This window comes from Sciurus carolinensis, chromosome 7 (genome assembly GCF_902686445.1).
Source record: "Sciurus carolinensis chromosome 7, mSciCar1.2, whole genome shotgun sequence".
In the NCBI taxonomy this organism is placed as follows: Eukaryota; Metazoa; Chordata; class Mammalia; order Rodentia; family Sciuridae; genus Sciurus; species Sciurus carolinensis.
Genome location: NC_062219.1, coordinates 116,753,850 through 116,776,181, shown reverse-complemented (window position 1 = coordinate 116,776,181; position 22,332 = coordinate 116,753,850). Strand labels below are relative to the sequence as shown.

General features: G+C 39.7%; 1 protein-coding gene across 1 annotated transcript in view; it reads right to left on the bottom strand.

Moving 5' to 3' along the window:
* The window catches only part of Btbd9 (BTB domain containing 9), a 387,287-nt gene extending 367,697 nt beyond the window's left edge, over positions 1-19,590 (bottom strand). The window contains exon 1 of the mRNA XM_047557540.1: positions 19,324-19,590. The gene's annotated coding sequence lies outside the window, so the exon portion shown is untranslated. The remainder of the gene's footprint in view (positions 1-19,323) is intronic.
* Positions 19,591-22,332: the final 2,742 nt, after the last annotated feature.

Here is a 22,332-nt window from a genome sequence, read left to right as displayed (position 1 = left end):
AGATGAAAAATAAATGGAAAGTTTTATGTTCAAACTCAGTGTATTTCTGAAATATTTCCTTCTTTTAGGATACAAACAAGCTCTTTTATATAAATGAAATTTCACAACAAATTTTAAAGTACGACATATCAGACGAGTGATAAGGTTTGCCAAAAGGATGCATCATAGGAGTTGGGGTTGTGGCTTGGTGGTACAGTGCTTGCCTAGCACGTGTGAGTCACTGGTTTGATCCTCAGCACCCCATAAAAATAAAATAAAGGGGCTGGGGACGTAGCTCAGTTGGTAGAGTGCTTGCCTTGCATGCACAAGGCCCTGGGTTCAATTCCTAGCACCACAAAAAAATAAATAAATAAATAAAATAAAGGTATTGTGTCCATCTACAACTAAAAAAATTTTTAAATAAAAAAATTTATAAAGGATGCATTGTTTAAAAAAATGCAGCTGACCTCTGGCTTGAACCTTATCTCGAAGTGATGCAATAAGAAATGTGTGAACACTGAAGTAGACAGAACTGCAGTTAACATGGCCTTTTAAGAATTAGCTAAGCATCTGCCCAAATGCAAATCTTGGAGGGGGAGTGACTAGGTCTCTCTTCCTGTGTCCCACAGGAAGTAATCAATAAATTCAATGAGGTGAAATAATCTCAGCATAGGTTAGAGACACACATGTGGGACCCTACGCCAGTCTTAGGAATCAGTTATAGAAACATATGTGCCCATCTTAAAGATCTCTCTCAACTATTTAAATCAAACATTTTCACTAAGTTCTCCCTTCCCCTAATAATCTGTAGGTATTGGTTTCCTCATTTCTGCTTTACTAACCAAGGCTATATTCCCTTATCACATTTTCCACATTTCTCATTTATTTTCCAATATTTTTAAACTTACAAAACCACTTTATTATGCAGCACGTTTCTTGGTGTTTTCTCTACAAGTCTCTAGTGATTGAGGTTCTTTTCAATTTTATAAATACTTTCAGTGGAATGTAAACAAATCTTAACCACAGTACAATTTTGAGAGTCAGAACTCTCAGTACTTAAAATCTCAGATAAATCACTATTTTACCTTTTAATTCAGAAAAATGCAAAACTTTTATTCTGGCATTTTTACACAGTACACAGGTTTGATTTTTGAGGAAGCCTAGGACTCTCCGTTCTTTCTACATTTCTGCCTAATTTGCTTTATTAGTATAAACTCTGCTGCTTTTTATAAGAGATAGAACCTATGGGAAGAATGTGTTTAAGAATGGAGGCTGATTAATATTCTAGTCAACAACTGGAGAAGGCTTACTAGGAGCCCAGCCCAGCAGAGTCACAGGGGAAGAGGGAGGAGGTGATAAGCATGACCCCTAAATACCAACTGAAAGTGCAGCACTCTTAGTCTGTGCCCTCACCTAGAGATCACAAAACAAATGAGAACGACCACTTCTTCCCTGGTCTCACTTCCTCCACAATTAACAAAAGATGTTGCAAAACCAAGATATTTATAAGTCTTAGAATTCTTAAGTCTTTTCCATAGAAACGCTGCGATATGTAGCCAGCCCACAAATGCCTATTTATTCCCAAGGTGCCTGAAGGACTGGAGTGCTATGGAAACAACCCAGAGGAGTAACAACCTGGGGAAATGCGACTGTTTGGGAAGAAAAAAGAAAGGGTATCAGCTCCAGGGAAATAGGGAGCAAACTCTTCTGCATCCTCCCATGCTCCACACCCCCAACTCCCAGCCAGGGCTGAGGGGCCAGAGGTGGGAGGTCACTGGGTCCTATCAGGTATTTCTATTCTGCCTTCTTCCCTTTCAATGATCCGCTTGCTGATTTACCACAGGGTTTCACGCTTTCGGTTCACCGTGTCAGACATTTTACCACCTCTCCTGTCACTCTGAAGCTGCACTGCAGCTTAGTGGCCCTGCACAATAGTGCACTACACAATAGTGGCCCTTTTCCACATATGGCTACCAAGCACTTAAAAATGTGGTTAATCCAAATTGATAAGCTTAAGTTTAAAATACACATTATATTTCAAAGACCTAGTAAATTTCATTTTATTTTACTGAATTCATACTGAAATCATATTTTAGATACATTAGGCTTTATAAAATTCATTAGGCTTCATAAATTAATTTTACCTGGTTCTTTTTGCTTTGTTTTTCTTCAGCATTACTACTGGAAATTTTTTACTTACATACAAAACATACATGTAGCTCACATTACATTTCTGGTAGACAGCACTTCTTTTATATATTTTTTTTCTTTAGTTGTCCATAGACCTTTATTTTTATTTATTTATTTATGTGCAGTGCTGAGAATCTAACCCAATGCCTCACACATGCCAGGCAAGCGCTCTACCCCTGAGCCACAATGCCGGCCCGAGAGCACTTCTTTACAGATTACCTTGGAAGGGCTGCAAGGAGTATCCACAGTCACACTGCCTGAATTCAAATCTGGGCACCACCATTTACTACCATGTAACCTTTGATACACTACTTAACCTCTTTCTCTTCTATAAAATGTGAATAATAATAAAATGCTACCTCAGAGGGCTGTTGGTAAAATTAAATGAGGTAAAGTAAAGCAATTACAAGGGGGCATAACATATTATAAACACTACTCAATAAATATTTACCACTACTATACTTCTACAACAACACTACTGGTACAAAATGAAGAAAAGGACAAAGATACAAGTAGGGAGAAAAGAAGGAGAGAGGGTATAAATCCAGGCAATTCACAGAGAAGGCTCCTTTCAAAGTCCAGGGGTAAACCCATGAAATAACATCTCCATTTTATCAGCTAAAAATGTCAGAGAAAGCACAGGAATACACAGTTAAGGGGCACTGGCTGATGTTTCTACAGCAGTGTCTTTATGTCTTTAGCCTCAGCCCGGGCTCTGTAAGACGGGGCCCTGCCTCTCTTACCAGCGTGTCAGCTCTCCTCTTTGGCTATTGTTAACCTCACTTGTAAATAAGAAGAAAGGGCTAAAAGTTTTCTGAAGTCTATTGCAACTATATGAATATTATTCTCCCCTTGTCCCAAATAGGATGCAGAACAAGAATGACTACACAGAGTGCCACCACCATGAAACATCCAGCCTAAGCACTGACTGTGCTAGTGCCAGGCCTTCTCATTTGTTGGGCCTATAGTAAAAGCCAGGGATGCAGAGCTGATGGCTTTTCTGAGACTTCAATGTCTCCTTTCACGCCAGGTCATTAGCATACCTGGAATAACTACACGGACTCCAATTTGGATGAACAGTTCATCTTAAAATGCCTAGTGTTTGCTAATTTTGTTACTTTTCACATCACGTTGTAAAGCAAATTTTTGATAGTCACATTAACACTGTATTTTTCTTATAGCCTTTTGGAAAATGGACTTAAGGAGGTTTGAAAGCCTCACAACTTCCCTTTTTTCACTGTCCTCCTCAATTATTAAGTACTCACTGGGCACATGACACTATTCCTTGAAATTAATTTTCACAATTAAACAGACCTTTAAAGCTTCTAACTCATTTCCCAACTCTCATTTTTCAGATATGAAGAGAATAATCATCATCTCGTGGCTCATTATACATGCTATAAAATATTTCACCCCAGCTGTGAAGTTGGCCATAGTAAATATGTTTTGTTGCCTTAATCAAGATTTATGATAATATAATACTGCAATTTTTAAAGGCCACATGCCAAAGTAATTCCTAAATTAATAAAAATATTTAGCACTTAACCTATAACATGCTTTAAAATTATCACACAATCTTGCAGGTAGCTATTTGCCCATGTGCCCAGGGCCAGTAACAATTGATGGAGGGCCTGTCACCAAGCCTATTTACTTGATTTATTTTACACTAGCCTTCTAAGGCCACATACATAATGGGTCCTCACTTTGGGATGGGAAAATAAATTATTTAGTCTGAACAACCTGACAGGGCTACTATTAAGTTATTAATTCACTCAGAAGGGGGAAATTCCCTTATTAGCCTTTTCTTCATGCCCAAATAAGAATACTCTTAGTGAATATTCACAGATAACTAAAAGCTGAGATGTGAGAAACTTAAGAATCATAACCAGGGCTTCCTACCAATAAGAAAACAGAGAGACTTGTTGAAGGCCACAGTCATTCAGGGGAAGAAACTGGGATGATATAAGGAAAGATAAGGCACCAGGATCTCAATGTCCTCATTTAGAAAACAGGCATAACTCACTATCTCTGTGGGGTCCCAAGGAGGACAAAATAAAATGCCCAAAGGACAGAGTACAATGCCTGACATTTAACAGTCATTTTCTTTTTCTTTTTTTCTTTTTTTTTTTTTTTAGTTGTCAATGGATCTTTTATTTATTTATATGTGGTGCTGAAAATCGAACCCAGAGCCTCATACATGCCAGGCAAGTGCTCTACCACTGAGGCACAACCCCAGCCCCTTTACAGTCATTTTCATTCCCAGAATTTCCACCCTCAATATCCCCATATTTTTGCTATTGTTGTAAAATATAATTTAGGGGCCTGGGGTTGGGGCTCAGTGGTGGAGCAAGTGCCTAGCACGTGTGAGGCACTGGGTTTGATTCTCAGTACTGCATATAAATAAAATAAAGGTCCATTGACAACTAAAAAAAATTTTAAATATATATTATTATTATATGTAATTATATTTACATATATAGATAATTTAGGATGATGCACTCTGGTGATGATTTTCTGATATGTATATTGCATTGTCAATAGATTAAAGCAAATTAGACTCCATTCAGGAACTAAAAAAGCCTCACCTGGAGGCTCCAGAGGAAGTACCAGGCCCTAACTCCCATTAGTTAAGTCTCTACTCCACAAAAGTTTCAAAAACTTTCAACTTACTGGACTGAGCCCAAACCAGCTTCCTTGAGGCTGAGAGTTTGCAGAGTTTCCAGTCAGCTTCTCAATCTCACGTTCCACGTATACTTTCTAATCCCTTGTCTACTTCTTACTCAGACTTTCTCTAAGACTATCTATGGTCCTGGCCTCCTCTTTCCAAACTCCACTTCATTCCTGAATCCATGGAAGTCCCACAACCAGCCCATCGCTCCATGGAGACTGCTCTCACAAAGGTTACCTATGATTTTGGAATTGGAATGACCAAGCCACTTTTCCATCCTCACCTTCCTGTGTCTCTGCAGCATATGACACTGTCAGCCCCTCCATTCCCTTGGCCTCTGTAACACACCACTGTTTCTCCTCTTATCTCACCACTGTCTCCTTAAGAGTTCCATTCCCCAGGGTGATGCCTTCCAGTTGAGTTTAGGTATCAACCACCACCAGTTTCCAAATCTCCAACTCTAGCTCAAATCTCTCTTGAGTTTCAGATTCGCATGTATAAATTCATATGGCTGAGGTATGATGCCACTGCATGGCACCTCGAATCAACTACCCAACACTGAACTAATCTCTTTGTGGTAGAGATTTTCTCAGAGTACAGAAAAAGATAACAGGATGCCATCAGCATCAATGTGAGCCTTTCACAACTCAGTTGTAACACTGCAGTCACTCAGTAGTGTAGAAATAGAATGCCTAATCAGAAATACTATTACCTCATGTGAGAAACAAAGTACGAGCATGTAAAAGCAAACTAGCAAGAGTATACCAGACTATGCCTCCCTACACTAAATGCTCAGCCTTTGGATAAGAATCCACTGAGCCTGTGTGGGCACAAATAAAAACTGCTTCCTGCTGAATGCCCTGGTGTCCTGCGTCTCTCTGCAAGAATCCCCTAACACTCCTAATGCATATCTGTCTCCACCGTCCTTTATCTGTTTTTTGTTTGTCTGTTTGTTTTACAAAATACGTGAGACCAGTAATTTATGAAGAACAGAAATTTACTTGATCCTAGTTCTGGAGGCTAGGAGGCCTAAGGTCAAGGAGTTGGGAAGTTCAGTTGTCTGGAGCATCCTCCAGAGGAGACAAGCAGTACTCCCCCTGGGGCAGAGGAGCAAGGGAAAGTTCACTAAATGCTGTGTGAAGGGAGGAGCCTCCACGGCCTAATCATCTTTCTCTTTTTTACTCCAGTGTCCTTTGTTTTAAGAGAGGCACCACCACACAATAATCCATGCTAAAGGCCTGAAAGTTTCCCTTGACTCCTCCTCCCAGACCCTATCGCATCTAATCAGTTCTGATTTCACCTCCTAAATATTCCTCAAACTCATCATGTTTACACCTATCTAATACCTTCTAGTTCAGGTTTCAGTTACCCCTCGCCTGGATTAACTTCAAGAGCTTCCCAATCATTTCCCTGCCTCCTATTTTGTCCCCCTTAATTCCACCTCCACTTTGTCTGCAGAGTAATCAATCTAAAATAAAAAATAATCATGCTACTCCCTGCTTAACACCTTTCCAATGATTCCCCAGTTAAGCTCTCAAGCCGGGCGCGGTGGCATACACCTGTAATCACAATGGCTCAGAAGGCTGAGGCAGAAGGATCACAGGTTCAAAGCCACCCTCAGCAAGAGCAAGGTGCTAAGCAACTCAGTGAGATCCTGTCTCTAAATAAAAAACAAAATAGGGCTAGGGATGTGGCTCAGTGGTCAAGTGCCCCTGAGTTCAATTCTGGTAGCTCCCCCCCAAAAAAACCTCTTAGATCAGACCATCTCTACTCTCCTTAGACATGGCCTTGAACATGTCCCTCAACCTCTATATTTTCCCTTGTGGATGGTCCCACAGGATTAAATGAGAAAATACCTATAAAGCACTTAGTCCAGTTCCTGGCACATACTATTAAGCTGCTTAACAAATCAGAGTTAACAATGATCACATTATTAATTAGTACACAAGTTCATCAACAGGGTTAGATAAGGGGCCCTCCTTAAACCAACCTTGCTCACCACTCCAGCCTCCTCTCTGAGGATGAGGTGCCTCTCACATTCTACTACAGAAACACGAAGCTAGTTATGGTTACTGCCTTAAATACCTTGCTATCTCTCTGCCTAATATGCATTCTCCCCTCACCCACTAAACAGGTAAGACCTTATTTTGTAAGCCTGGTGAAGTGTCACCTTCACCAAGATGCCTTCCCTAAGCACCAGAGCTTATTAAGTTGTCTCCTCAAAGCATTAACTAAGTATCTTTGGCATATAAATTCTAAGTTAATAGTCTTCTGGATATATTCCTATCACATCCTTTTACCGTTTTACATTACAAACGTCTAACATTAAACTGTCTCTCCCACTAGATTACAAATTCTTTGAGGGAATGGACCCTAACTTACTCTCCTTTGTGCCCACTATACCTATTATAACCTGGCAAGAGGTCTACACACATTCCGTGAATGAAAGAGAAACTGCCTAGCCATCTCCTCCCCAGATCCACCTGAGTTAGATTAATTTTCACCTAGGAGCCACACCAGGCTCTAACACAACTTCTTATGTGGAAAGAGAAGTGAGAGTGGGAGCTACTCACCACTCCACCTAATGACTATGTGCTCCTTGCTGTCATCCAGCCTGAAACAGAAGTTGTGAATGATTTCAGAAATTTCTCAATCACTGATAAATAAGTGCAGGCAACAAAGAATTAATTGAAGGCCCTAGGAAAACTGATGAGAGAGGTAGCAAACACAGTTCTCCAGCCTTAGGGGAACTGACAAACTCTAATGGGGAGACTTCTCAATGTCAAAAGAATTAAATTACCACTGAAAGAAATAGCACATAATTACTTCATAGTTAACAAAGTATAAATATTCTTTATGATTAGAAAATTAAACATTTAATTGAGGGTGACAATAATAAAGAGAGCAAAGGAATCAATGAAAACAGTGCAAAGGCACACAAGGATTATTACTCCTACAAAACACCAATTATCAGAGAGAAATTCCCCTAAACCACCAAATATGTATGTAAATGAAAAGATGGCTCCATAGTGGTGCTTTTAATGCAGGCCAGGAAATTTCAAGTAATGGTGGTACACATGTAGTGAGGTGCTGATGAGCCAAATTAAGAGTTTCAAATAAAACTAGCAAAATTAAATTCTCATAATCCCAATTTGCCTATTTTAGGATTAATTTATATTAAGAAAATCATGGCAGTATTTTCTACTCTGTAGGCAGTAAAGTACTGATATGGAGTAGACTCCATGATATCAAGAAAAAAGCAAGATTCAATAAAATAAGGTGTTATTTGTGTTTAAGAACAAACATTAAGCCAAGAGTGGTGGCATACACCTGTAATCCCAGCACCTCCGGAGGCTGAGATGGGAGGATTGCAATTTCAAGGTCAGACACGGCAATTTAGCAAAGCCCTAAGCTACTTAGCGAGACTCTCTCTCAAAACCAAAAAAAAAAAAAAAAAAAATTAAAAGGACTGGATATGTGACTCAGTGGTTAAGTACCCCTGGGTTCAATTCCTGGTACCAAAAAAAAAAAAAAAAAAAAAAAAAAAAATTAAAACATGCCATATGTACATGAAATATTTCTGAAAGATACACAAGAAACTTTATTACTGTTAATCTCCCCTTATAGAAGAGACGCTCTACAAAAGCAGGTCTTGTTCCATTTTGTTCACTTCTGTATTCCCAAACACTAGAACTATGCCTGGCATTAAAGAGGTAGTCAATAAAAATTTGTTGAATAAATTAATGAACCAGTGATAATACTGTTTCCAGGAGGAGGAACCAAATGACTGTGGAACTTAATTTTCACTGTATCCCTTATGTATTTTTAAATTTTCTACCATACTTATTTATTACCTCCTTAAAAAGTAATTTTAAAAAAGGTAACGAGTTGATGTTAGGTGAGAGGTTACAAAGGGAATTTCTCCATTTGATTGCTTCAGTTCTAGAACTTCAGCAAGGTACTGAAACTATAGTATGAACATCAGCAGGCCTCACATAAGTGATGTCAAGGCTGTTAATATAAGGCTCAAAATAAACAAAATTATATAATTGGTTTAACTGCTTTACAAAACACTTTATGTGCTGAAGTTGAAGATCTGCAACCCTAGCCCTTCAAGAAATCTTTTGAACTTCTGGAACTATGTTAATGTTTCACAGACAAAAAATGGACAACAAAAAAATTTAACAAAAGTGGAGGAAGGGAGGCCTAACATGAAATACAAACAAAATCAAATGAGCCAAATTGTATTTCAGATGAATAACAGCAATGCTGAAGGAAGGTGGGGGAGAACTAATCCCTGTAACCTTGGAGCACACCATTTGAACTACAGGTTAGCATTACAAAAGAACATCGAATTCTAGTTAATGGATTTCTTTTTCACAGAGGAATGGGTTAGCAATTTTGAATCTACTTTCTGGGTACATTAGAAGTTGCAAATGAATAAATACTCTGATAAAGGGAGCTAGGTTCTCCATGCTGGAGAAAAAAGAGTTACAGATAAGTAAAGCAGAATAGACAGAATAAACCCTATGGTGTGGGACTGGAACAGGAGGTGTCAGTGTGAACTGATGGTTTTTATATAGATAGCAATGTACAAAAATATAGAAATGTGTGGGATAGATACATACCTACATACACACACACACCCTCAGTAGTTCTTTATTAAAAGGGCCTAGAAGCAATTATACCCCAGTAGCTATGGACACATCTAACACTGAGATCTTGTTTCTACATACATACACTTTTCCACCAAGGACTCCTTTCAGAAATAACTGAAATGAACCTAGACCATCTTATATCAGAAAATAAGGACGTGGTAAAAAAATAATGGAAATATTTCACAAAGACACAAAGCCAGCTTCAAACGGTTCCCATTGGGCAAATCTAGGGTAATGTGAATAAAAAGAAAAAAAGACAATAAGAATCATAACCCACTGTAAAAACCAGGAATCCATCTATGATGTCATAGAGATATTAACTAACTAGTCAATTAATTAATAGGGAGAGCCAATTAATAAATGTAAAAGAAATGATGAAATTAGAAAATCTGGCAACAATCACGACAATAATTGATTCAGGAAAGATATGTCAATGGATGCTAAAATTAACAGGTGTGAACTTGAAAAATAATCCTATTACTCTACAGTGGAGAAACCAGGCAGACCACCTTAAGTAATCCAAGTTAACATGCTCAATAATGGGATAAACAACAACATCAGCCTCTTGAAATGAAACAGAGAAAAACACATAATGTCTATAGTATTCCTGCCAAAAATGTATAATGTGGATCCAGTGATGACCAGTGAACCTCAAATGAAAGACACTGTGTCAAAACAGAAGGACCAACAGCTTCATAATGTCCGTACTGTGAAGGTAAAGAACTGTCCCAGACTAAAGGAGACCAAAGGAAAGCAACTGCATGCATCTCACAGCTTTTTTTTTTTTCTTGTTTGTTTTGCATAACCAGTTTCTGTTGCTTTTGTTTCTATAAATGGATAAACCAATTGGGACAACTGATGGAATACGATTAAGGCCTATAGAACGGATAGAGGTATTTGATGATTATGTGGTAAGAGGATCTTCCTGTGTTTAGAAAATGCACACTGAAGGATTGGGCATTTATAGCTGCAACATAAAACAGTTCAGGGGAATCTGAGAAAGGATAAAACAAATGTGATAAAATGTCAACATCAGGGGAGATGTGAAGGTTACAGAAAATTCTTTTTACTATTCTTGCAACTTTTCTATAAGATTAGGTTAAAATTTAAAGAAAGAAAAAAAGAGTAATCAGATAACTGATACTAGCTGTGCGCAGAGGTAGTGAAGTTAAGATCTGATTAACATCTAAGAAGTGTCAAAATATAAACCTAACTGTGGTATGTTCTGAAAAGTTCTAATGAAACCAATTATGATCTATATACTCCTTCTAAGGAAAATGAGATTTGGAATATGATACATCTTACTTAGGATCTTATTCAAGGAAAAAAAAAATTGTCAAGTACCCAAAAGACTTAAATATAAATTAAAAGGACTCATCTGCCAAAGTCACTATGAAATTGAAACATGTGCCTTCAGACAGTGGTTGTGCAAGTACTTTTTTTCTAGAAGTTTGAAAGGTGAATTACCTTACCTAGAAATGTTATATTTTAGATTAATTATTAAAACTATTAAACATAAATAAAATTTTATAAGAATTATACAACAGAATAAAAATGAAAGCATTCTAGCTATATTAGCACCAAAGCTAATGTGACGGATAAAAACTTCAAGGAATCCACCACAAATCTGTAACTTAGGAAAATTTGCTTTAAATTTTAAAAACCATCAATTTGAGGCAGGGGAAAGATACTGGAGATTGAATCCAAGGGTGCTCTACCACTGAGCTATATCCCCAGCCCTTTTTTAAAAATTATTTTTTATTTTCAGACGAGGTCTCACTAAGTTGCCCAGGCTGGCTATGAATTTGAGGTCCTTCTGTCTCAGCCTCCCAAGTCACTGGGTTTACAGGTGTGTACCACCAAAACTGGCTAAATCATAATCTTTTCTTAAAAGCATTTCCAGAAAATATTATAAATACAATATTTTGTCATTTTCCAGAAAAATTAAAGCATCTGCCATAAGAGACAATTTAAGCTGATAAAATTATTTCATATGAATAAAGATTTATGGTTGTCTATAAATATGTCCACATAGTTTTTAAAAATCCACAAATTCTTTGATCCATCACCCAAAAAGGTGGAGCCTAACTGCCTCATCTTGAATGTGAACTGGACTTAGTGACTCACTTATAACAAAGAGAATACAGCAGAAATAAAAATGTATGTGGGGGCTGGAGTTGTGGTACAGTGCTCACCTAGCATGGGTGAGGTCCTGGGTTCGATCCTCAGCACCACATAAAATTATAATAAAGGTACTGTGTCCACTTACAACTAAAAAATATAAATATAAAAAAAGTATGTGTTCAAAACAGAACATAAAAAGCATATGAAATTCCTTGCTCTCTCTTAAATCACTGCTCTGTATGAAGCCAGCAGGCATGTTGTGAGGGCACTCAAGCAACCCTAAGAAAAATGTGAGGCCTCTGCCAACAGCCAGCAAGGAACTGAGGTCTCCTGCCAACAGTCATCTGAGTAGACCCTCTCAGGAGCTGATCATCCAGCCCAATGACACCCTCAGATGACAGGTGCAGCACTGGTCAAAAGTTTGACTATAACTCATCCATGACTCTGAGCCAGAAGTACCTGACTAAACAACTCCTGAATTCCTGACCCACACAAATTGTCAGATAAAAACTATTTGTTGTAAACAACTAAGTCTGAGAATAATTTATTAGCAATAAACAAAGAATGCAGTATTTAAAAGCTATTCTATTTGCAGAATTATAATTTCGTAGAAATATTTATTGTAGAATTACATGAAATCGACTGTTATTTATGATGATAATCACAGTCCATATTTCCAGAAATGTAGAAAATAGAATCAAAGAGAGGGACTCAGTAAAACTGCAAGGAATGAATCAAACCAGAATAACTCTGGTAGCCCATAAATAGAAAACTTATTTTATGAATAGATTTAAAAATAAACATTTTAATGGAAGAAATAAGTGGTGTGGACAGAGGGAGATTAGCTGGGAAACCTCAAATATTACATTATTTGGGGTGAGGTTTTAAGGGATTAAAAATTCTGAATTTATTTTAAATGTCATTAGCTTAAAAAACTACAGTTCCTCCTCTAGAAGATTTTGTACTTGTCTATAAGAAGTAGGAAATCTGAATGTTTATACCAAATTGCCTGTCAGTCTACTAAAACTGCTGTGCGTCAAACATGGCATTCTTCACAGGAGAATCAGCTTTGGGGCCTTTAATTGTGCAGCTCCCTTTCCCTTCTATCCCTAGTTAATATCTTTGAGCAATTACTAAAATTCTAACTTCCTCCACAAACTTTTTCTAAATCATCAGAAGTGAGATTATATTCTCCATCAGGACATTCGCATGCTAGAACCCCAGGCTGAAACCAGGAGTTGTTAGGAACTAGAAAGAGCACTGCCTCCAGAGTTCAAATTTGGGGATAAAACCCAGTGCCATTTCTCACTGCCACAAACTACAAATAAACTGTTCTCCCCATTCTGGAACAGAGTTGCTTTATTTTATTTTATTTATTTATTTATTTTTTTTTGGGTGCTGGGGATCGAACCCAAGACCTTGTGCTTGCAAGGCAAGCACTCTACCGACTGAGCTATCTCCCCAGCCCTGAGTTGCTTTATTAGTATGATGGAGATATGTCAAATTTACAAGGTTATTGTAAGAATTAAATAATATATAGTCAAGCGTCATGGTGCACACCTGTAGTCCAGTTACTCAGGAGGCTGAAACAAGAGACTCACAAGTTCAAGCCTAGCCACCAAAAAAAAAAAAAAAAAAAAGAATTAAAAGGACTGGGGATGTAGTTCAGTGGTAAAGCTCCCCTGGGTTCAATTCCCAGTACCAAAAGGAAAAAAAAAAAAAAAAAAAAAAAAAGATGAAGTAATATATTTTTAAAAAAGGCTTCACTGTGACAAAATACCTGAGAAAATTAAAAGCAGGAAAGATTTATTTAGATTCATGGTTTCACATCAGTTTCACAGTCCACAGCAGCCTGTGGTGACACTACCTCACAGTAGGGACTGAGTGGTGGAGCAAAGCTGCTTATACCTCATGGTGGCCAGAAGCTAAGACTGAAACAGGAAGGGGCCAGAGTCCCAATATCCCCTTTGAGGGCACGCACTGAATGACATAACTTCCTTCTAGTAGCCCCATCTCACAAAAGTTCCACTATCTTCCAATAATGCCACCGGCTGGTGACCAAGCCTTTAGCATCTGAGCCTTTGGGAGGATATTTAGATATTTAAAATCCAAACCATAACAACCCTTTTGCCTATATACATACTATAGTTAGATTTCAAATATCACCCAAAAGCCCATATGTTCACAGCTTGGTTTCCCATTACTAGGAGGTGGTGGACTAGTGGGAAGCTTTATATCACTGGGAGCCTACCCTAAAAAGGAACTTTGGGACCCTGGTCTCTCTCTAGCCATGATGTGCTTGTCCCCTCCATAGGAAGCCTAAAAGTAATGGGTCTACCCAAACTTTTTCTCTTAAGTTGTTTTACCACAGGTATTTGTTATAGTAACAGAACACTGGCTAACAAACTACATGGTGAATATATCTCCCAGATCAAGAAAACAAGGATGTATGCCATCAGAATATTTTTGTTATCTTATATTCAGATGTAAAAGGCAACCCAAAAACTTAATGTGAATTTATGATTTGTTATAATTTCTAAAACATCAAATGGCTTACAAGTTGAAATCAAAACCATACACCTAGCCACTCCACAAGCATTAAGTACCTAGTCTATAGTTAACGCTTATATAGACTCATCATATTCTTTGTAGCACTCCAAATGTGTTTTCTTCTCTTACAAATTTGATTGCAAAAAAAAATCTATATATCCCTATAATCATCTTTGCTCCTTGCATACATAACACTGAATGAATTTGACTTCAAGTCCTCAATGTCTATTCATATCATTATAGTCTTAAGCTTATAAAAGTCAGGCATCTTCCCCTGACAAAACACACATATGCACCTGCATTTCCCCTAACTAAAGGTAGTCTCAGGTGCTCAGAGCAATTATCATTTCTCCATGCCACACAGTTTCTAGGGAAATAGTAAATGATTAATGAATACTGGTTGAGAAAATAAATGAGAAAGAACAAGCACCTAGGAAGCACGGTAGTGCTTGTCAGGAAGCTTTCATTAACTCCTAAAATTCCTTTACAAATGTGTGTGTAAATCTGCACAACCACTATTTGATTTCCTTTTATAGTGAAACTCCCTTACAACTTCTATCAGAGAACTAATATTTGCCAGAAGTCCTCAGTATATATGGCATGTAAGACTCGAGCAGAAATTCTTAAATTCATATTCCTCTACATCCATGTTTCTATAATTGCACTTCTTCCTGTTTCTTTCCATTGGGTTTTGCCCATCTCATTTACCTTATTGTAAACTCTCCCTAATCCTGCTTCCAGAAATGTCAGGAAATAAATTTCTGTTCTTTATATATTACCTAGTCTCTGGTATTCTGCTATAGAAATACAAAACAGAGTAACGACTGATCTAGACAAGAACTGATCTAAGTTTAAACAGTGACATTAAGTGTTGGTTTTCAGAATATCCATTCATTGTCTTTTTCGGTTCTCATTTCCATTTTCTGGGTAGTTGGACCTTATTCTACTACCTCTGCTACCAATATGAATAATATCAACACCTGCCAATTATTCAACACTTATAACCCAGGCATTGTGCTAATCACTGTGCACACATTACCTTTCTCTCCATGATTCTTTAATTTAGATGAGGGTTAGAGATGTTAAATAATTTGCTCAAGGTCATTCAACCAATAAATGGCATAACACAGATTTGAACTGAGGTCTTCTTAACTTCAAAGGCCATGAAGTTAACTACTGCACAATATGCTTTCTAGAAGATTGCTACTCCCACAGCCTCAGTTGTCATTTACATTACAACTGTTTATAATCCTCTTGTAAACTCTGAAGAATCCCCAATTACCTAGTGAATCTCTATAAACTCCTCACAGACATCTTTAAATTAACATGACACCATTTCTTCACTGCAATGTAAACCTATTTCTTCTCCTGTATTTGCTAATTTAATGTCATCATAATCATCTAGTTGCTCAAGGTAGACATGTCATCTTTGACTTCTCCTTCTGCCTCCCTCTAGATGTCATAAAATTTAAAGATCTTAACATCTAAATGTGTCTATAATCTATCCACCCCCACTTCCCTTCTTTGTGCCACCAACATCTCTTACCTATACTGTAAATGGCCTCTCTGCCTACTCTAATGCAATCTGCTCCCATTTGTCACTTAACTTTCTGATCTGCTGCTCTTTTCATGGCTCTCTGTGCCAATTAAATAGCGAGGTGGGGGGCAAATCTCTAGACTTTTAGGATGGTTGAAGATCCCCTTATAATTTGACTACAAAAACATCTTTCCTGGGGCTGGGGCTGGGGCTCAGTGGTACAGTGCTTGCCTGGCACATGTGAGGCTCTGGGTTCGATTCTTAGCACCACATAAAAAATAAATAAGTAAATAGAAATATCTTTCCTTTCTCTAACACTACTATCATGCATTAAGCCCATAAGAAACAACTCAAGGTATTTCAAACAATAAACCACTCAATTTTGATCTTCAGCAATATTATACTGTCCCCTCTGCCTGGAATGCTCTCTTCCCCTTTACAGGTGGCAAAGATCTAGTTAACCTTCAAAGCTAACTTCCATCCTCTTCTCTTTTTTTTTTTTTTTTTAATATTTTTTTAGTTGTAGATGGACACAATGCCTTTATTTTATTTATTTACATGTGGTGCAGAGGATCAAACCCAGTGCCTCATACATGCCAGGCAAGTGCTCTATCACTGAGCCACAACCCCAGTCCCATACTCTTCTCTCAAAGCTCTCCCTATCAATTATTATCCCCAAATGATCTATCTATTCCCCCACCACTTTATTCATTCCAAAACTGATTAACTAATCATAACATAGAATGACTAGTAATTGATCTCTGATGAACATTTGCATGTCAGGGGAATACTGTGTCTTATTAATCTACGTCTTCCCAATGCCCAATAGCGTGGCTAGTCATAGCCAGCACCCAATAAATATTTGCTGAGTCATTAAATAATTCAACATTTGCTGTGTAACTTTACACATCTTGGTTAGCAATTCAAATGCAAGTTTACACACCACTCAAAAGAATTTTTACATAACACAAAAAGGTTCAATATTCAGCAGCAGCATCTTTATTGTCCAATCTCTTTATCAATATTTTTTAGTACCCTTCAGATAGACTCCTTTCCCAACTAACAATATTTGTTTTGTTTGTTTGTTTTTGGTTTTTTGTTTTTGTGTTTTTGTTTTTATAGGATCAGCAGTAACTATAGGCCTCACAGGCTACAATGAGATATAATTCCAAGTAAAACTGGGTCACTGAGTATGGCTGGATGACTACTTTGGGTACATCATTTCAGTAAATTTACAACAGAAGCCCTAAGCACCACCAAGTAGGTTTTAGAAACGGAGATAAGTGCTACCACCTAAAATACATGCACATGAGTGAGGTTTTTATTCCAAATAGTAATCAAAATCAAAAGTACCTAACAACTTGTTACTAGTTTGACTGGAAGGAATATCCTTTAAGAATAACACTTATTTTTATCTTAACTTTGCTCTAACACAACCTCTACTCCACCCTGCATGCAAGCTCTATCTTGTTACCAATGGGATGTTAATAGGCTGCCTTACTCTTTACCACTTTCCCTTGCCACCCTGTTGAACTTTATCTCTATAATAGTCCCCTGAGAACTTCTGCTCCAGTCATATAAGTCTCCTCAATATATCCTGCCAATAACCAAATTCACCTCAATTTCTCAGCACATTTAGGATCTCTTCTAATTCAAATTTTTACACTTTTTTCAAAGATCAGCTCAAGCTAGGTATGGTGGTGTACGCCTGTAATCCCAGTGACTCGGAAGGCTGAGGCAGGAGGACTGCAAGTTCCAGGACAGTCTCAGCAACTCAGTGATGCCAGAGGCAACTAAGGGAGACCCTATCTCAAGACTGAAAATGCAAAGGAGGACTGGGGATGTGCCTTAGTGGTTAAGTACCCCTGGATTCAATCCCCAGTACCAAAATAAATAAATAAGTAAATAAATAAATAAATAACAAAGACCAGCTCAAGTCTTACCTCTTCCAAAGAGTTCTGTAAATCAGACCACATGATTTTCTAAATCTCTACAGTACTTATAGTCCTCACATAACTGTTTACATACCACCTCATTTGGTTTCATAATTGTTTTTTATATACCTGCTTTCTTTTATTAGCTAGACTGTTTGCCCTTGAAGGAAAAGAGCCAGGTCTTCCATGTCATTTGCAACCCCACAATCTTCCTCTGATAGCTAGCATAACACTTGACAGAAAGGACATGTATTAATGTATTAAGAACACAAAGGATGGCACAAAATGTTTTCTGTACAGATACACCACTTATGCAGAGAGTGATCCATAATGAATATGTATTCTGTGCCTACTCTGTGGCAAGCACTTGTCTAGGTGCTGGAGATATGGCAAGGTTATATGGACAATTCCTGTTCTAACAGGTATTCGAGTTCAGAGAGGAAGAGTTTTAATTCTGAGTACTTTAAGCATTACCAAACAAGGTTTACTGGTTCCAAGACATAAGAATCTTGGGTAACATACTTTACAGATCCTCTATTGAAACTGAATTGCAGAATTTTAGAACTAGTTGAAAACTTTTACGTTATAATCCTCAATGCTCTTGTACAAATCTTGATTAAATTTCAGTAGTCTATCTTTTCACAGATTCTAGGCAATGCCTTAGTTACATGGGAAAAAAAAAAAAAAAACTGATTCTTTCCTATCTCCAATACTCCCTCCTCCCAAGAATGGTAACTGTAAGCAACACACAACTACCTCCGATGGAATCAGGCCCACTGAGAAGATAGCACTAGTCTGATGAGCCGGGGCACCGCTACACTCTAGCTTCTCCAATCATGCCTACACGTTGAACACAATCTCTGTTTTCTGCCTGGTAAATGCCAAGGCTATACTTCTTTTAGGAAAAATAACAATAATGCTTCCACAGTTTCTTGGCCTTAATGATGACAAAAGCACAGCATGGTTCTGGGACATGTAACAGCAGATTTGAGTCAATGGGGAGGAAGTAACAACTGAGGACGTGTTTCAGCCCCTTGGCCTCGAAATCTGTAGCAACACTGTGATAAAATGCCAAAGAAGCACGTGGACATACACGTGAGGCTGGAAAAGTGCAGGCAACAGGTTGACCGCCGGTATCTACACTGACAGGTCGCCTTCCCCAGGTCGTGGGTGTGTCTGACGCTCACGCAGGCACTGATTCACAACTCTCTCCATAACAACCGGCTCCCACTCGGAGATGAGACAGGGCAGGGCGATGAAGGCCCCAGCAGTCCCGGACTTTCCCACCCCCAACCCTGGGGGCCTCCGGTTTGGCCTCCTGTAGGTATCACGCAACCGCTCCTCAGGCAGGATGCGGGGCTGCTGGGGAACCTGGGCTTCTAATTCGAACTCCTGTTTGGAAAGCCAGGCAGAGCCACCTCGAAACGGTAGACACCTACTCCCCACTACACATTACAGGATTAGGAGCCTCCCCTGGCCGCCCGCTACCGCTTCCCAGGCGCCGGGGCCCCGGAATTGACCCTCGTCAGCCCCCGTCCGCGCTCCTTCCCCGCCCCCGGAAAAAGCGGCAGAGGGCGGGGAGCGGCGCGCGCGGGTACGGTGGGGGCGCGCGTACTCGCGCCCCGGGCCCGCGCAGCAGGTGCGGCCAGGCCCCACCTCCCCTGCGAGGTCCCGGCTACTCACCCCAACGATGTTCCTCTGCGACCTAGCCGCCGGCACAGACGCCTCTTCCGCTGGCTGCGCACCCGCCTCGCAGCCACCGCCCCCTAGGTCGCTGCCGTCGCTGCCGTCCTCGCTGCCGTCCTCGCCGCCGCCGCCGCCGCGGCGCGCGTCCGATCTCACGCACACCGCCGTGGCCGCGCACGCGCCTATGCGCGCTGGCGTCACTTAGCAACCGACTGTCGGCGGGTGGGCTGGCCGCCGGGGTTAGGGCCGCGAGTGGCCCAGGGCGGGTTCTGCGGCTTTCCCCAGCCGCCCAGACCCGCTCCCCCTGCTAAGCAGGGTCCCCCAGGGTGTGGCCGCCCTGCGGGCACCTGGCTCCGGGTAAGTCACGTCACCACACGTCACTGTATAGCGTCACCGATGCGCGTCACTGCGGATGGGAAGGTCCAGGGCACCTGCGGAGAGAGCTGTGACCTCGTCCAGACCCGCGCGGACCGGATCGGCAAGTGCTTCGAGATGCAGGAAGGTTCTTCAAGGAGTGGGATCCGAAGGGGCTGAGTGGCATTCGTTAATTTAGCAGCAGGATGTGATGGACCGAACCTTGAATTGCCACGCCTCAGTTTCCTCATTCTGTAAGTGGGACTAATAATATCCGTCCTGCCCACACCAGAAAGTTTTGAGGCTAAAACGAAATAGCGTGTGCAAAGATACTATGTCAATGGTGAAGCCCATTGGATTTTAAAATACCTTTCTCGTGAGAAGGTGATAGCACAAAAGCAGTGGGGAGTATAGACTCTGGAGTCACAGCAGTTTGGAAGCAAAACAGGTCTGGGCCTGGCTGATATTGGAGAGTCAGCTCCCCTTGGAAGTCACTTCCTCCTAGGCAAGCTGGGGGCCCAAGCGCAGGGATCTGGGAAGACTAATTAGGAAGGACTTAATTCCCAGGGAAAGGAAGCGTCGTGAGTAAAGGAAGCGTCAGGAAGTGAAAGTGGACGGAAAGAGCAAGTCTTGGGCCAGGGAGACTCAGTTTGAGGCCATTGCAGTCTTTCAGACAAGTGTTGAGAACCTTAACTAAGGGATTAGCAATGTTACAATTGCCAGCACTGGGTACAGGATAAATGAGTAATTTCTAGTGTAGGCGCTGGTGGTAATATTTAGCAAAACGGGAAGAAAAATGAGTGTGTGTTATCCACAGGTGTCTAAGATACTAGGTAGTTTCAGTGACGTGTGGGGTAGGATGATGGGTTCAGATGTGGATATGTATCTTTTGGAAACATTTTTTCTTCACTAGCAGTATCTTCTTCCACAGGGAGTGGCATCCATTAGTATAGACTTCTCAGTGCTCAGATCCCCAACTCACTCCTCCCTGGAAGAGTGATTTCCTGTTGATCAACTTAAAAGGAGACACTGCCCTCTCTCTTAAAAAAGAGTTGCCTTCAGGAAACTATCCTGGTGTTCTCCCCTCCTCCCTTCTGCAGAAGCAGGGGGAGAGTGGTGGTAAAGGTTTCTAGACCAGGGATACAAAGCAAGTAAGCCTGTTTAATTCCAGAGTATAACATTAGGAAACTCTCTGTCCGCAGGTAATATCAAATACCAGCTTTGTCAGTTATATAGAAAAATGGACCAACAATGATGACTGCACCCTAATCCCCAGAACCTGTGAATATGTCACATTGCATGGCAAAAAGTCTTTTCAAAGGCATGGAGATTATGCTAAATGGATGGCTGGGCTAGAGGCAGAAATGTCGGAGAAGGAGATGGAAGCAGAGGTCAGAGAAACAGATTTGAAAATGCTTCACTGTTGACCTCCAAGATAGATCCAAGGAGGGCTGGGAGTGTAGCTCAGTGGTAGAGTGCTTGCCTCATATATGTGTTAAGGACCTGGTTTTGATTCCCAAGTGCAGGGGGTTGGGGATGCAGACATCCCCTAGAAACTGAAAAGGCAAGGAAATGTATTCTTCCCTAGAACTCCCAGAAGGAATACAGTTCTGTCAACACTTTGATTTTAGGACTTCTAACCTATGGAACTGTAAGGTATGGTTTTAAACCACTAAATTTGTAGTCATGTGTTACAACAATAGGAAACTAACAGTAATAAAGATGGTAGTTGGTTTCCTGTTTCATTCTCATTAATCTAGAAAAGAAGGGAACAATTTATTAGGCCCACCATGAACTATGGTAATGTAAATGTGACCTGAGGAGGCAGCCTCCACATTTAGAGGGAAATGTCCAATAAATAGTCAAAAGTCCACAGATCTATGAATTAGGAAAATAAACCAGATATGAAGGACATTAACCTATAATTGTTCAATTAATCCCTAGGCAGTGATGATATGAATCAGGGAGAAGATATAATCTCCCCCAACTTTCCATTAATTTATTACTTATAACAGCACACTTCAAATCCCACTCAGATCATTTCAGAAAACTTTGGGAAAAGTCAATATATTGACAAGCCAACTTCTGTCCAGATTCTATGATGATGACACAGTTACTCCAGAAACTCACTTCCAGAAACTCATATTTCGCAGAGATAAACACATATGTGTAGTAGTTGCCATAAGTTCTTTTTCTTAAAAAATCAAGGTATAAATATAAATATAATGCAGTATACCCAGTACTGTAATAGACTATGAGGTGAAGTGAGCGTTGTTTAAAGTGATTCAGAGGGACCATTCTGTTCTGCCTAGTGAAGTCAGGATATCATACTTTCCTACACTGTCAGGTGCACACAGGACACCTCAAAAATGGACAAGAACGTACGAAAGTGTGAGGATGAAAAAGGCCAGGAGAGTTGTGCTGAGCCAGTGATGTCACTTAACATTACTTTCAAGTATTTGGTTGTAACCTGAATGAATGTTTACATACAACTTGTTTCTAAACTTAAATTTTTTAATTGAAAAAATGGCCACAAATGAAGTTGAATGCAAGAGTAATTTATTTATTATTTCATAAGATCCAAGAGGAAGCATATTCAATGTTATAAATGCCATGTTTTGGTACTTTTGCTTATCTAATCCTTACATATCA